General features: G+C 46.2%; 1 long non-coding RNA gene across 1 annotated transcript in view; it reads right to left on the bottom strand.

Moving 5' to 3' along the window:
- Positions 1-12,431, bottom strand: part of LOC116696955 (uncharacterized) — a 19,879-nt gene extending 7,448 nt beyond the window's left edge. The window contains exons 1-2 of the long non-coding RNA XR_004333868.1: positions 12,356-12,431; positions 6,947-6,949 (exon numbers count right to left, since the gene is read on the bottom strand). This is a non-coding gene — a long non-coding RNA (uncharacterized LOC116696955). The remainder of the gene's footprint in view (positions 1-6,946; positions 6,950-12,355) is intronic.
- Positions 12,432-13,532: the final 1,101 nt, after the last annotated feature.

Raw genomic sequence — 13,532 nt, 5'->3', positions numbered from 1 at the left:
CAAACCGAAGTATAAAACAAACCTGAAGCTTGAAGAAACCCTAAATGTTAACGGAAAAAGCCCCGCGGACGAGAAGGGGAGAGAGCTGTTCACTTCTCCGTGTCCCGTGTGCGATTGAGCGGCACACAGCAACAGAAGGAGTCTGTGTGTGTAGGGAGGGGCGCTGGGATTAGCCAATCACAGAATAGTGTAGGGGAGGGGCGCTTGACCTCTGTTTAAACTGCAACTCTTTTTTCAGGAGTTCAACACAGAACCAAGGTGCATTATCACAATCACTCATCTGAACTATCGTCCTTCGCATTCCCCTCCTACCTCGTCAACCCGACGTATTTTTCTCTGACTATTTGTCCTTTTCCTCTCCTACCGCCACCCCGTATTATCAAACAATTCTCTACACTCTCCTGTTTTTTTCCTGTTTATCACTCACATGCCCCAACATTTCACTGTTTATATCCCTTTAATTACGCACATTCAATCAATACTTTTCGCTTAAACAACACTTACGACAGTGTGAAGTGATCACATCAATTTAGTTTCAGCCAATAACAGAATTTTGATTTTAACAGGCTTCTGCTTACCTTTTTTGTGAGAGCCTCTCAGTGATCACACCAACGAATCGCAGTATCGCCGCTCAGTCACAGCCCCTTCACGGCTGCGGGATGTCAGTCCGGTTGTGCGTGACCTGACCGACCGTGGACACAATGCCAAGGTCCGTTGGATTCTCCTGTCCAATTACGTTATCCACGTCGGGGGTCGCCAAATTTGTTGGAGAAGCCTTCTATAAAACTGACAACTGACTCCAGGATGAATAACACAGCGTTTATTCTTGTGGTCAACGTGAAATGCGTTTCCGAGCATCTACATGCACGACCTGCTGGAAACTTTCTAGTACAGAGTTCCCAAAAAGGCACTTACATAGCGTGCTCAGGGTTATATTGGTCCCCCTTGTGGCCTAGTTGGTCAGCTATACCTGTTGCTGGGTCAATCCCTGCTCTGCCTCTTCCGCTTGCCTGTCCTATTATTTTCAGTTATCATTTACTTCCCAAGACAGCTATGTTCACTCCCTTCTTATTTTAGTCCTGTTCTCTGAGTTATCAGACCGTCCTCGAACTTCAGTGTCCTGGGCCTCACATCTCCTCTTCTGGCTCACTGTAGCTTATGACTAAGATGCCCTCCTGTTCTCGTTCCTCCTAGCGTGTACCCCCCACTGCAAAGCAATATGTATATATGTCCCATACTCACCACTCTTATTTAGTCTTTGGTTAATTCAGTATATACTTTAAGCCAGCTTTTACGTGGCCGTTCCTGAGTGCCCTGTTCATCACCCCTCAGTCATTGTATTATTTTCCCCACAGTACCTTGCGACTACGAGCTTGGCTACCAGCTAAACAGCTTCCGCCATTCAAGGATCCCAACTCAGGGTACGGAGAGTGGACTGTGTAGTGAACGAGCTCAGTTGACCCTCGCCACGCCTGACCAAGACTCCAGATCCGTGAGGAGGAACGATTTCAGCGCCTCGAATCCGTTATAGGACATGAGTAAACAGTTGGAGAACTCGATTACAAGGTGGCAGTGCGAAACACATGCCTTCCCCGCAAAGCTGCCCAGCTTATCCACTTTCATTACCCTCGTATCCTCAACAGTACTCCAGCCTGCCTCGGCTAGAGTTAGGCGCAGCCCGTTGGGTCACTGGTCGGCTTTCAGTTTCACGTCCCTGGGAATACACCTTAGGTTGTCAAAGAGCCTCTGCAGCAGTCAGCCCCTGTTGGTTCCTTGGCACGCAGCCGAACCTCACGCCATCCCAGACGGTGAGGACCACATGGACAAGGCCAATCACTTATACCCTCCAGCTCATACGTCCAGTCACAGGTAGCTTAGGATTTTGCTGCCACCTGCTCACCACACCTCTCTGCCTTCGCTTCTTCCTGTTGGATCCTGTTCTGCTCAACGGTCTGTGCCACAGTCGTTCTACATCAGGCTCCGCTTCCCAGCCCGACATGCTCCGGCCTCCGCTCCAGCCTCCTAAGCCCTCCTCAGTATCCACACAACCTCCTCCGCCCGTTGTCTTACAGTACCATCCTACCCTGCTTATCCTCCTATCCCAGCTGGGTTGTGTTACCCGCCATATGCGCAACATCCATCAGTGCAACCACTGCGGACGCAGACCCGTTGTACCTCATCATCACCAGCAGGCCCTACGATGTCACATCCTGAAATGGCCTCGCTTCTTCATATGGCATCCAAAGCTGAATTACCCCCTTCAGTACTGCAAGGAAGTGCGACTCATAATGCTGAAGAAAGGATTGGCATGTGCTCGGCCCACACAAGCATCTACAGGTTTAATATCAGGTGCTCCTGGACCCTAAACTACCAACGCTTAACCCAGGTGGCGAAGAGGTATGTGAACGATCTACCCCCATACACTATCGCCTGCAGCCTTAGAACAACTGGCCAGCCACGCCAACTTGTCCAGGAGAGCTGAAATCCATTCTCAACCCCCCTCCTATCAAGCCAGTGATGCACACCTTTGAGACTTCCTATCATACTGTTAGTACCTGGGTGGGTGCAGGCACTATGGGGGTCCCTCCCCAGTGCCGACACTGAGATGTGTTTCTCATCTTAGACACTCTTCTAGGAAGCTGCCTGTCAGCTACAGAGACCGCTCGCTGAGTACTGCATTCTCAGGTACACAGTGTCCACCGATAGTACATACACACTCCCGACTTTGCTGTGTGGTTGAGAAAAAGCACAAGCCTTACAGTTCAAGGAGAGTACTGAAGCATCCAGGATGGAACCTGCACACATAGAGCGTAAGGACAGGTAACAAGTGCCCAAGACGTCAAGACCGCTAACGTTACATCACCAACCGATCAGAGACTTCTGAGCCCCCTTATACCATGAACATCCAGAGCCCATCCAAGGCCAGGTCTGTCCCCCTCTAAGAAGCGAGAGCGTTTTAAGCCATACTGCCCCTACTGTTCCAATCAGGAACCCTACCTCAGTGCCTGTTCTGAAATTCACTAAGCCAACACAGCGGAGAAGGCTCTGGATAAAGGAGAAGGAAAATGTGGGAGATGTGGACGGGACACAACCGGAGACATTACCTTAAAGAAACCATGCTCCACCTCAATGAGCAACACTTATTGTCCTACATGAGGTTGCACTCAAAGCCAATCAGAGCTCTCACCAGTTAGCACCACCTCCAGTATGGTGTATGTGGGCCAGGCTAGCCACTCTCAGTCGTGTCCTGCTGAAAGTAGTACCTTTTCAGCTTCACAATGAGACAAACCCTAACTCACAACGCCGTACTGGATGACGGCTCTAGACGAACCATTATTCTTCCAAGCGCTGCCAAACATCATTGGTCTCTCCAAGAAAAAAGTGTTGCCTCTTAGAACCATTCGACAGGATGTCGTGCAGGCTTAAAGTGCGTCTGTATCTTCGAGTGTCCATCCCAGGACCACACACAGTGATATACCACACCCCCATGCCTTTACTGCAGATATCTGAGTCTCGCGCTCAGTCATGTCCACGCGAGTCCCTCAAGAAGTATGACCATCTGAGTGGAGTACCGATACATGGATTCAATAGTGCTACAGCCCATGCTCCTCATTGTGTTCTGACTATCCCCATCTAATCACTCCGTATGCCCTGTGCAGATGGGACCTCCAGTGGCCCGGTTGCCCATATCCACATTGTGTGCGGGCTATCAGGACCTACTAACTTCCTACCGAACCCCCCACCAGATAAGTTCCTGCTTGCACACAGCATTCCTGTCTCCTGCTCAAGACCTGCATCACATGTTGAAGGCTTTGGCAGATCGACACACTTCCATCAGATCCGAAAGGAAGCTGCACGTTCCAAGCAAGACCAGGCAGCTATCAACACGCTGGAGAGCAAATCCATCGGGTCACAGTAGATGGATGTTGCCCGCTACGCTACACCCCTTCTACGCAAAGAAGCAGCACCCAAGTTACAACCTCCCCCAGCTGCAGTGATGCACTTCTGAGGCTACTGAGCGGCGCTTAGCCGCAGCCCAGAATTAGCCAGAGTCTACAAGAGGAATACACAAGCTGGTGTAGGCTGGGTACGTTGTGAAGATCAGTGTGCCAGGCAGTCATCTGAGAAATCATGTACATTCCTCACCAACATTGTTCCCACAACGGAAGGCCCGCGATAGTTCAACTGTTCGTTCAAATCCCAGCAACTTGCCATCATGATATCCTGCTTCCGGACAACCTTGGTCCATACCGACTGGGTGTACTCCTGTTTAGGGAGCATCCAGTCGCCATAAGTGGGGACATCCGCGGGGGTTCCCTCAAATCAGGCTCCTTCCTGAAGATCAACCCCTTCTCCGCTTCCTAGGGCGGATATGGAGAGCGACCGTAGCCCTGATATCTACGAATGGCGGTTCTACCCTTCTGCACTGCCTGCTGTCCATGCTCGCTATATACGCACTACACACGCCATGCCAGGGACAACGCTCTGACTACCAAGAGGTACTGGACTCCGTTGTCAACGCTTTTTATGTAGATAACTGCACGTCTCTTCAGTCTCCATCACAGGCAAAACAGCTTATTGAAAGATGAGAGCCTGCTCGCTGCTGGTGGCTTTGTATAGACAGTGGGCAAGTAATCAACCAGACGTCATCGCTCATCTCCCCCCAGATGCAAGGTCAAGGGCTGCGACTGTGGTTGACTGCGGACAGAGCAGACCCCCAGAGTCAACACTCTGTTCTCCGGTGGCCCTGCCCATCTGACACCCTCGGTATAAGCACCCCAAGCTAACCACGGAGCCCACACTGAGGATGTATACAGAGTACTGGCATCTCAATATGACCCACTGGATATATTATCCCCTACACCACGCAGCTAAGGTTTTGATCCAGTCTTTTGGAGAATGAGCAAGGCTGGGATGAGCCTATCACTGCGCATTCTCTCTGATGCAACTCAGGGAGAAAACGACGTATCTCACCTCGATCACATTAACATGCCTCGGTGCTACATGCCAAGAAGCTCAATCCTGAATCTCTCCTGGGACTTGCATGTTTTCTGTGATGCTTCAGAGAGGCTTACGGATCCTTCGCTACTCTACTTGCTGACGAGAGGAAGACATGCATGTGTCATTTGTTTATGTCCAATCTCGTGTTGCTCCCCGGAGACAGCTCTCCATGCCTCGCTTGGAGCTCAGTGTTGCCTGACTGGAGCTCACACTGGCCAAACTGCTACATACCGAGCTCACCAAACCTGTCAACGGACCAATGTGGTCAGACTCTACACTGTGCTCAGCTGGATCAATCAACCGTCTCTATATAGGTGTTTGTTTGGACGGCGCTAGGGTGAATACAGTAGCTCCACAGATGCTACTAGCTGGAGGTACGTCCCTTCTGAGCAAACCCGCGGATGACATCACCGAGGGAAAGTCACTACATCACTGAGTCAACCTACCCGCTTGAAGAATGACCCAACTTCCTGTATGATCATCCCTGCTCAGTGGCCAGCTATCCACACGTGCAAAATCAGAAGACAGGTGAGCTCAGGAAAGTCACATTTTGTGGCCAGCTCACTACCTTTGACGCATCTACTCCTGACCCAACACAGTACAACACCTGTCTGACCTGCTACAGGCTACTCACCAGTCCCTTCATGGGCCGCCGCACCCCTATGTCTGCTTCAGACCGACTGGAGACTGAGGTAGTCCTTCTCAGGCGAGCACAGAGCGAGAGCTTCCAGAGAAATCAACGCTCTGCAACATTCTCACCCTGTCCTGCCTACCAGTCGTCTCAGTCCCTTTCACCAGAGTACGACCAGACTCTAGGCCTTATTCAGTTGGAGGTCGTTTCCGTAAAGCTGAGGATCTACCTGAGGACGCAGTTCATCCTATTGTTCTTTTTGCGCCTAAATCACCACATTACCAGCTGGTAGTGAAGATTGATGGCTCGTTTACCTCCATGCGTCCGGAGCGATCTTCGCAGAAATGAAGACCTATTGGATCCTCATAGACCGCCAGCCATTAAGAAACACCAGCGGCAGTGTGTGGAGTGTCGAAGTGGCGCAGTAACCGGTGATCCCTAAAATGGCAGACTTCCCAACTGCTCGACTCCGACTTACCAAGCCCCCTTCTGTGTCAACCGGTGTTGACTGTTTCGGCCCATACATGGTCAGATAGGACGGCGACAGGAGAAACGTTGGGGCATCGTGTTCAAGTGTCTCACTACCCGTTGTTCACCTTGACTTACTGCCTAGTATGGACACCGCATCTCTTTTCTCTTGTCTCTCTCCGGCTGTTTGTTGCACGAAGAGGAAACCCTTTGAATCTTATGCGACAGAGGCACCACCTTTCCGTGGTGGGGATAGAGCTTCAAGGCGTTTGAGGCACTCGAACCATCGCTCAGGCAAGGTTACAACACAGTGCATCACCTTCATATTTAACACCCCTTTGGCACCACACTTTGGTGGAACATGGGAAGGGAATTAATCCGTAAAGTGCATCTCTCCAAACCATCCTGAAAGACCAAGTCATCCCTAGGAGTTCTTGTCAACCTCCTGATTGAAATTGAGGGAATACTTAATTCTAAGCCGTTAGGCTAATGCTTCATCAGATCTGCGGATCCTATCCTGTGACCCCTAATCTCCTGCTCATGGGGCGCAGATGCTCACTGCCTCAAGCTGTGTGATGGCTCCATGATCTACAGAACGCCGCCAGCTGTCGACAGCACCAGTACTTGCTGACCACTTCTGGGTTCATTCACCCCCAGTATCCCCCGTCTCCAACTACGTCAGAATGGCGGAATTCAACAACAACTCTGCCTGTGAGAGCTGTCGTTATGGTGGTCGTCCACAACTACCCGAGGCGTTTATGGCCTGTTACGATCCCCGATCATCCCCAGCGCACGATGCAAGGTACGCACCGCAGAGATCGACATCAAAAGGAAACTCTAACACACGCCCTATCGCCAAACTATAGAGCTCCCAGGATGCCCCGACGGTGAGTACCAGCGTTCCTTACCCAGCATGACTTCCCGTTACTGCGCAGTCTCCCATGATCCGGGGGCGCTGTAAAAACTCCCGCTGGACTGACGAGCTGACGTCACGCCTTGGACTCACGTATTTCGCGAATGCGCGCTCCTGTTCTTTTCATATTTTGCCTGCGGACGGCACGGTTGCTCCTGAGTTGTACGCTACTGTGTAAATCATATGTTGTGTTTGCCGTGTGCGTTATGAGAACAAGTGCACAATATACACTCATGTTAGTTACTACTGTGTTTCTATATGTTTAATTACAATCCTGCTGAGGATTTAATACAGTTGCTACATTAAGCGAGGTGTTGCTGTTTGCTTGTCGAGCGCATTTCAGCGTGTCATCACATCCGCGATTATTTTCATTTATGTTCTTAGAGCGCCACTGTGGCCAATATTAATACTCATGATGAACCCTGTATGCCTTACTATCCTTCGATTGTGTTAATTACCATTACATCCCGGCATGCTGGTTTTTGCACAGCAACTAGTACCATAGCAATTAGGTATATTGCAGAATAATTTGCTCATTGTTCTTTATTTGTATATTGTGCATTTCGTTATGTACATTTTATATTACTGTATATGTTCTGTCTCTTTATGTACAGAAACCACACACACACCCCCACACACATACACACCCTTACACACCGTGTAATGCCACAACAAGACTGGATCTGGATCGTATAAACGTTAAAACTGAAGCTGCAGTTGCAGCGATTCCTTACCGAATACATAACCAGTTCGGGTAGCACCAAAATAACGCACCCAGACTTCACAAGAGTGATGCTGTTTTCTTTGTGACTGTTTTTCCGTGAAACCGTGGGCTGTAGGAAACGTTTGGGAAATCCTATTTGTGATAAGATTCTTATCAAAAAGCTTAGCTATTACATTGTATGCTAATAATAAGCCAGACCACCCTTATTATTTATTCTTAAAAATGTTGGTATGTAATTTACGGTGGTGTAAGGTGCTGGAAAGAGCTTTAAAATGACTGTGAAATTTTCTTAAGGTGCTTTAATTTGACCTTGAAAAGGTGTAAAAAGGTGTAAACTATAAAACCCCCCCCCCCCCCCCAAATAAAAAAAAAAAAAACTTACTCATTGCACTATATGTGCTCCTGTTGTGGTGGGTTTTTGGTTTTGGGTGTTTTTTGGTTTTGGGTGTTTTTTTTCCCTTTTGGCCTTCCTTTTTGTGTTAGTTCTCTCCCCTGCTTGTGTTGTTGGTCCGTGTCTTGTGTTCCCCCTGTGTCGGCTTGTTCTGTTTCCTGTTTTATTTTGAAGTCTGTTTTCTGTCTTGTCTTGCCTCTAGATTTACTTCTGTGTCTTCCCGCTCTGTGAACCTGATGTTTCCCACCTGATTCCCTGCCCTCTTGTCACCTGCCTCTCGTTACCTCGTTACCTCGTGTATTTAATGTCTGTGCTTCTCTCGTCTCTTTTCAGATCTTCTAGTTCGTCCGCCTTTCTGTACGTCACCTGTCGCAGTGTTCCCGGTATTTTGCCTGTTCCTTGGCTTTTTCCCTTGATTTTTCCCCGCCTTTGTTCCCAGTTTTTGTGCATCTTTTTCCCTGGACCTTTTGTAATTTTTGGGATTCTGTAACATTTTTGTGCTTTCTGTTGATACTGGTTCATTGACTGTGTTTTGTGATAAAGCTATTTAAGCTCTCCCTGCTCTCCATTTGGGTCCCCTTCCGCAACCGTACAGCTCTCTGTAGTTTGGCTTTCTGAAGCTTATGCACTTGCACTTGATTCTGGTGTCTGGAGTTTCTACCTTCATGGTTGAATGCCTTTATGGAAGTTGCCTTGAATAAAATGGCAGCTAAATGACATGTTATGTATTGTAATTCTGGGCTGCACCCCGATGCCCAACCGAGATGAATAATGGGACGTGACTGAGGAACAAGACCCACGCTCCCTTTCAAGGATGCAGTATACCTTGTCAACCTGCCTTGCCTCTATACCTTGGCCGCAGAGCGCATGGGACGCCCCTCTTCCTCCAGGTCACGTGCCAGTATGGTGGCCATTTAATTTTCTGAGCCCAGTAGACGGCGTTCAACATAGGTTGAAACACACTGAATTGCACAATCTAGCGGGCTCAGAAAAAAGAAAATTTTTCACAAGCTCATGAAGCTTCATTACAAGTGTCAGCTGCCCCACCCATCTCCCACCACGCCAAGTGGGATGGAACGCCCCACAGTCAGCTAAACCACCTGCCTACGCCCCATACTCACTGTCGTGGCTGGTAGTTGGACAAGCTGGGCCCAGATATTGTAGAATTCATTATATCACATATAATGGTTAGATGTATTCCCTATATTCTTTTTTATACATATGTATGGCATTGTTGAGGCAGCTTGAGAACAAATACTTCACTGGATTGTTTTGTAATTTAATTTAAATCTTAAAGTAATGACAAACACTGAAACTAAACGTCGGAGCGTCCACAGATACAAGCTTTCCGTGATCGTGCGTAGCTTGAATGTAACGGACGTTCATTAATGTCAAAAGTTGCACAACAGCTTTAAGGTAATTTGACACTCTGGAAATCTCCAGTGATACTGTTTATCTGGCTGCAGCGATGTACAGGCAGAGATGGCAAAAGTACCACTTTCGGTACTGAAGTAGAATTACAGACACTTGTGCTACGTGTGTTACCACACCCACAAGAGACTGAAACTTTCAAATAGAGAGCGTAACCCATTTCAAAACATTTCTATATCAAAAAATTGGGTTCTTTCAACCAAATGTAAACAAAAAGAGCCAAAATGACAGAATAAACGCAAAAACACAACTTGTGTCTCTGTTGTGTCATGGTGTATATTTATTATTTTTTTCCCCCCCAATGACTGTATTAGTAACTGTACACTGTATTTCTAATGGGATTTGAAGAGTTTTATCGTTTTACACTACTTTTTACATTTGTATGTTGACTGTAATCTTCTTATTGTTTTTTTAGGGAGACAATTCAAGATGTGTCCAGGGACAACGGATAAAAATAGCCTTTTGGCTATTCTGGTGCAATTACAACAATGTTACATGTCCCGTCAATAAATTATTAGAATTTTTTTTTTTTAGAAAAAGGAAAAACATCAGGTGACAAAAACGTCCAACAAAGTTTGACGCAGAAAAACAAATGGTCAACGGGAAGACAACACAAGGGTTAAAGACACCACATGATCATTAGTAAATCATTACCATTTTAAATAGGCTACACAGCTGAAAACTGTTCTCCTTGTGCCACCCACAACCTTATGTTATAATTAACGATCTACCTCAGGTCCAATCTGCAGCATCCAGCTTTTTATGTCCAAAGTAAGGATGATGATGGAATGGAAAGGGAGCCAGAACAGAACCGAGCTAATGTTTTACAGCTAAAGGGTTATTTCTGGTGTGAAATTACTCCATCATTCATTCGACTGGTTCAAGGAACACAAATTTTTCTGCTACCAAAAGCTCATATGAGTGAATCTACAATGGCTGTTTCCTGGGATTTGAATGGAACAGCTCCAGGTTTTGTCTGTGTGTGTCATTAAGAAGCATCTGTTCAACAAACAAGAAACAAAGGAAAGCATCTAAACTGCCTGGCCTGGGTGCAATCCATCAACACGCATCATGACTGTGTGTGCGTGTGCGTGATTTCCTGTGTGACGGGGCGGGGGTGTGTTGTGTGTGTGGTCTCAGACGTGATTAGGAGTGTTTTCGACTCTCAGACATGTCATGAAGGAGAGAAGTCAAACGACGCTCCTCAACACCCACCACAACTCCGCGCAGCCCAGCACAGTTGACCCCAGTCTGTTGTCATCAGGATAGCTTGCTATTAAGAGTGCTCTCTTACACTGAAGACACACGCACGCTGACACATTTGCCATTGTCTCCCTACCCAAGAGTCTCGTGAGGGACCGTGGTATGTATGTGCGTGGTGTGTGTGTGTGGGTGTGTGGGTGTGTGTCAGAGCACTGTTGTGGTGACATTTCGGTTCTACTTCAAAGAGCTTCTCTTGCTGTGAAGGCCAGAGGGGTGATTTGTCTCCTTCACTTTTCTGTGTGTGTGTGTGTGTGGTGTGGTGTGTGGGTGTGTGTGTGTGGTGTGTGTGTGTACAAAGACGGCATGTATCTATCACAAGGGCAAACACACTTTAATAAAGCAATGTGGTTTAAAATACAAAAACCTTTACTCTCAGCATTTAGCTCAGAGTGCCGCTGTGCTAGACTGGGTAGCCCCGCCCACTCTCAATCAATGAGCTTGCTTGTCTGGTGATGGCCAGACTACCACTGTGCCTGAATACTCTTATGTCCAACCGAAGCCTCATGAATCATTTTCTGAGCCCACTAGATGTCTCTCTCCTTGATGAGGGTTGAAAACACACTGAATAGCCATTCCCAAGCCTTTTAATTTAAACTAAGAGCCCATCTAGTTTGGCTATCTCATGACAACTAAGCGACGCCCAATCTGCTGAAGACTAGATGTGGTACGGAAAAAAGCTATATTCGGCCTATTTAAGATTTTTTTTTTTTTTTTAGGGCGTACATATTAGAAATTTTCACAAGCCCCTTAACTACGCACTGTCAAATTTGTGTAAACTGCAAAAATTGAGAAAACAAAGAGAAGAACAGAACTGCCAAAAAAAGATGGCGTGATGAAAGAAATCCCACTATCTGTCACCCCTCCTCTTCCTCTCCCTTTCATTCTGTCTCTTTGAGCATATTAATGTCTTCTTTGTTGATATAATAAACTGTTGTACAGCTTTTCGAGGCTACCGGTGGGAAAAACACAGGGAGGCAAATAATCTTTGAAAGAAACTGAACTGACAAAGATGAGAGAGCCTGTGGTGTGTTTTGTGGTGTGTTGTTGTGTGTGTGTGTGTGTGTGTGTGCGGTTTGGTTTAAGTGTGTAATGACACTGAATTAGAACTACTGAAAGAGAACGAGCTTCATCCAATGAAAAAGCTCTCCCGTCTCCCACTTGGGACCAATACCTGCTCTCGCTCTATAGATCACACTCTATCTCGTTTGTTTTCATATTACCCTAAATGGAACCTGTAATATCTCAGCTTCATGGCATTTGCTTTGCATTTCAACTTAATTATGGCATAAAATAGCCTGTATCTTCCGCTGATGGGCCACCCTGTGTGGCCCCAACACATTTCTTATTGTTTGCTAGTTTTTTGAGTCCCAGGAGATTTTGCTGTCTGAGACTTTGCATATCTCATTCAAGTCAATTTTACTACCTAGCCCAGCTAGTAGCCAGCCTAGTGGACTATTGGAGTTTTTCCTCATTTTTGGCCTATAGCCCAATATCACAAATTGTTTGTATTTTGAATAAGGGAGTGTTAGTGACCTATCTTGCACCCAGATCAATTGCCTTTGTACACCGACGCATGTATCATTCCTATTTTGCACCCGACCACAGCGGACTTTCTCTCCACAGACTTTTTTCTTCTTTTAGGCCAGCTGAGAAGGACTGAGCCGTCAAAACCATGGGGCTCATTTTTTTTTTTTTTTGATCTTTGTTAAAGCAATTCTATTTTTCACCTACACATTACTAACTCTCATACCAATCTTGCACACTACATTTGCAGTATTACTTTGCACTCTACACCTTTTTGTTGTGTTGTTTTGTATTTGTATATCAAGTTTGAAATCCCATCAAGTTTGCCTGTTCATACGTTCCTGCTATATATAATTTAATTCCTTAAAGTAATAGTATGGTTGTGAAAGTTTTTTAAAGTTAGGGGAATGTAAAAAAGAACGTTGAAAAAAACCTTGCAATTTTTACTGTCTCTCGCAACTTCAAAAATACAAGACATCGCAACTTATATTGCTATTTTTTTAATAGCTCCTCAGGCATTTTGGGCCGCACAATCTAAAAAAAAGGCTGCGGAATCCTCAAGGGACTGGGATATAGGGCATTACAAGTGTTAAAGCCCCTGCTAAATCAGTAATTTCATTAGCCAATAATCTCTGAGCTGAATACTGAACAACAACGTCAAGATTAACGCCACGATGGAACTCAATCCGACACTTTATAGCCCAGTAATAACGGCCAATTTGACACAATGTTCTAACATTCAGCTATCATCTGTTATTTTTTTCTTATTTTCTGTAATATCCATAATGTTTAATATGGATGTTCATATTTAAGATGGCATAGCTTCAAATGGTGTGGTAATCTCATGTAAAAGTAATCCCTGTGAGCAAAAAAAGCTTCGAACACTCGCTCAAACAGTTTTTTTTCTGTCGCATCAAACTCGCTTCAGTCTGACCGGAAATCTTTAATGTCATCTGCACTGTAGCCACATGCTAACCTCAGGGAACTTGTAACCTTGGTGGCAGGTGTTATTTCTACACAATTCATTTTGCTGGAATATTTATGTTTTTTAGTTTTTTGTCTATGAAAAGGTAAAAAAGTGCTGCTAGACTCCATTAAATCAACCCACTGCTACATGTTATGTATCGTTAACTCATGCTAACACCAAAAGCTGTGACGTATTTGCTGGTGTTAAATTCTCCACAAT

Source organism: Etheostoma spectabile, chromosome 10, assembly GCF_008692095.1.
Source record: "Etheostoma spectabile isolate EspeVRDwgs_2016 chromosome 10, UIUC_Espe_1.0, whole genome shotgun sequence".
In the NCBI taxonomy this organism is placed as follows: domain Eukaryota; kingdom Metazoa; phylum Chordata; class Actinopteri; order Perciformes; family Percidae; genus Etheostoma; species Etheostoma spectabile.
The sequence above is the reverse complement of the archived record's forward strand: the minus strand, read 5'-3'. Positions and strand labels throughout refer to the sequence as shown.